Source organism: Tamandua tetradactyla, chromosome 3, assembly GCF_023851605.1.
Source record: "Tamandua tetradactyla isolate mTamTet1 chromosome 3, mTamTet1.pri, whole genome shotgun sequence".
NCBI classification, from domain to species: Eukaryota; Metazoa; Chordata; class Mammalia; order Pilosa; family Myrmecophagidae; genus Tamandua; species Tamandua tetradactyla.
Genome location: NC_135329.1, coordinates 203618802 through 203622132, shown reverse-complemented (window position 1 = coordinate 203622132; position 3331 = coordinate 203618802).

Sequence of the window (3331 nt, the reverse complement as noted above, 5' to 3'; positions counted from 1 at the left end):
ATGACCCGTCCCGGCCACTCAGGGCGGGGCGCTCAAAAACAGGATCTGCTGCAAAGCCCATGGCCGTGTCCCGGGTGTAAAAGGCGGCACCAGAAGTCATAATTTTTGTCTAAAGGATGATCTCTACGGCGGAGTCACGGTCCTGGCCAGACTAGACTCCGGCCATTGCACAGAGACACCTAATGACGCTCTCGGCTCTGGTTGCCGCTCTCCTGCCCCCCTACATAACCCAGTTGCGAGGCGAAGCACTGCAGGGAGAGTCACGTGGTTTCCAGCTCACGGGCTCTCCGGTCTCTATATGAGGTGAGCATTCTGGTCGGTGCCAGAGGTTCAGCCGCAAGATGGCTGGAGCCTAGTCCAGACTCCCCAAAGCACCAAATCATGTAGTGGGCCTCTCAGGCTCATGGGAGCACACTCATCAATGGAGACACTGGGTCAAAATGAATAAAAAAGGGGGAGATGTGGAGAGCCGCCTCCCGGGTCGGGCCTAGTGGACACGCCGCAGCCTGCCCTAGAGTTCCCCCCGCCCATCGAGTGAGCCAGGATGGCGCCCGCATCCTGTTTCCGCCTTATACGTATACCCGACGTTCGGGCCAAGATGGCACCCGATCGTCACTTCCGCCCATGATGTACACGCCCACCTCTCCTATCCACCTATCCCAGCCTTGTACGTGTAGCTCAGCCATTGGTAATCACCACACTATATCTAGGACCCCGGGCGGGAAGTCGGGGAGACAGCCCGCAGAGAGCCGTGCTTGACGGCCGCATAGAGGTTGTCCCCCGCAGGGAGTCTCCCCCCTGCGTGAGAAATGTAACAAGGTGTGTAAGCTTAGCTCCAGTAAAACTTGGCACTTACGACAAACCTGGAGGAGTGTGTCCGAGTCTTTTTCTTCAGCGTCTTCCCCCGCCGGCCGGGGACCAGAGACCAAGAGAAGAAGCTCCGGACAGTATTACAACTATTTTATGAGTGGTGATAATTTTTCAGAGATCCAATGTTAACATGGAACCTTTCTGAGACCAGGTGTTCAAATGCAAGGCAATGCCTAGAGCTACCAAGTTGTGTTGTTAACCATATTCATATCTCTTCAGATCAAGTCTTCAGAAGATCTTCAAATATATTGAGTCAGGAAAAATCTGCACATATGTGATATTTTTTTTAAGTGCATAAAAACCTTACATGTGATTTAGGTAATCATTTTCAGTTCTGATTTATTCCATTCCTCAATTTCAATATTATTTCTCCTTCTATCTAAAATATTTTTGCCATGGGAACCTGTAATAAAAATTTCCCATATTTTCCTTTAAAATGCTGTGATGAATATTGGTTTTTTCTATGTTTGCATATTTTATGGTTCCTCCGAGCCAAAAAGTGAAATCTTTGACTCCATAATGAAATAATAGCTAAAGTAAAGATAATAATAAACATTTTTTTGTGGAAGAAAAAAAAAAAGTGGGGGCATATGGCCCAAAAAATTCTGAAGCCATAGGCTACAATGTTCTTGGCCCATCATAGCATTGGGTAACTGGAAGTTTTGTGCTTCCACTTTCAGTTTTTAAGAATTTCTTGATTATTTCCATCTTTTAGCAATTGTGAATAATGCCGCTATGAACATCGGCATGCAAATGTCTGTGTCACTGCTTTCAGCTATTTTGGGCATATCCAAGTAGTGCTATTGCTGGGTCATACGGCAACTCAGTATTTCATTTCCTAAGGAACCACCAAACTGTCTTTCAAGGCAGCTGCACCATTATGCATTCCCACCAGCAGTGTATAAGTGTTCCATTTACTCCACATTCTCTCCAACATTTGTTGTTTCCTGTTTGTTTAATAGCAGCCATTCTTATAGGTATGAGGTGGTATCTCGTTGTTATCTCGATCTGCATTTCCCTTATAGCTAATGAAAATGAACATCTCTTCATGCAGTTTTGAGCCATCTGTATTTGCTCTTTGGAAAAATGTTTATTCATATCTTTAACCCATTTTATAGTTGGGTTATTTGTTCTTTTGTTGTTGAGTTGTATGATTTCTTTATGTACACAAGATATCAAATCTTTATCTGATACGTGGTTTCCAAATATTTTCTCCCATTGAGTTGTCTGACTCTCCACCTTTTTGACAGTCTTTCAAGGCATGAAAGTATTTGACTTTAAGGAGTTTCCAAATATCTATTTTTTTTTTCTTTCATTGCTTATACTTTGGATGTAAAGTTTAGGAAGCTACCTTTTATTCTAGGTCTTGAAGATTTTATTCTAGGAGTTTTATGGTACTGTTTGTATATTTAGGTCTTTGATCCATTTTGAGTTAATTTTTGTATAGGGTGTGAGGTAAGGGTCCTCTTTCATTCTTTTGGCTATTGATATCCAGTTCTCCCTTGCCCATTTATTGAAAAGACTATTTGCCCCAGTTCAGTGGGACAACATAATAATATATCTTCACTTCCACCTCTTTATCTTACCTTGTCTATTGATATCTCCTGATCCCCTGGCCAAGGAGGTGAAATAATCATTTCATAGCTAAGGAAAATTAATTTAAACTGAAGAGATGATTCTCACTCAATTAAGCAATAAATAAAATCTGAAATTTATAAAAAAGCTTAGCTTAAAATTTTAAAAACAAATGTAGGATTGTATAGCACAAACAGGGAACCCTAATGCAAACCATAGACTATAGCTAATAGTGCAATTATAATAATATTATTTCCTCAGTTGTAACAAATATAGCATAGTAATGCTGTGCTACATGTATAATGGGGGGATATAGGAACTCTGTATTTTCTGTATGATTTCTCTGTAAACCTACAACTTTTCTAATTTAAAAAAAAGCTCTGCTTAAAAAATTGTTATTTTAATATATTATATATATCATATGATTACTATAAAATACATATTTGCATTAGAATATTCCCAAACGCTAGAAAAGAGCCCCCCTTCACCGTCATTTAAAAAAAGTACACAGTGATTATAAGCAATGGCTCTGGAGCCACTTTGCTGATTTTAATTCATTCTTCTTTATTTACTGATCTTACATCTTTATGCCTCACTTCATTTGCAGAATGGGGATCATTGAAGTAGCTTTCTCATAAGGTTTTTGAAGAAATAAATGGATTTATAGGAAAGATAAATTTGTAAATGAATAAATAATCGGCATTGACTTTATTTCACCCTGCTGAATTACGTTGATGTTGAGTGTCACCCTATTACTTAAAGTTGCTCCACGTAGGTTCCAAATTTATTGTTTTTGCTCGGAAAGAATCCAGTCCACCGCCCTCGGATTTCAGCCTCCAGATTGAATTAGCATATGCTAACGAAGGGAGCCAGTTCCCGCCCCGCC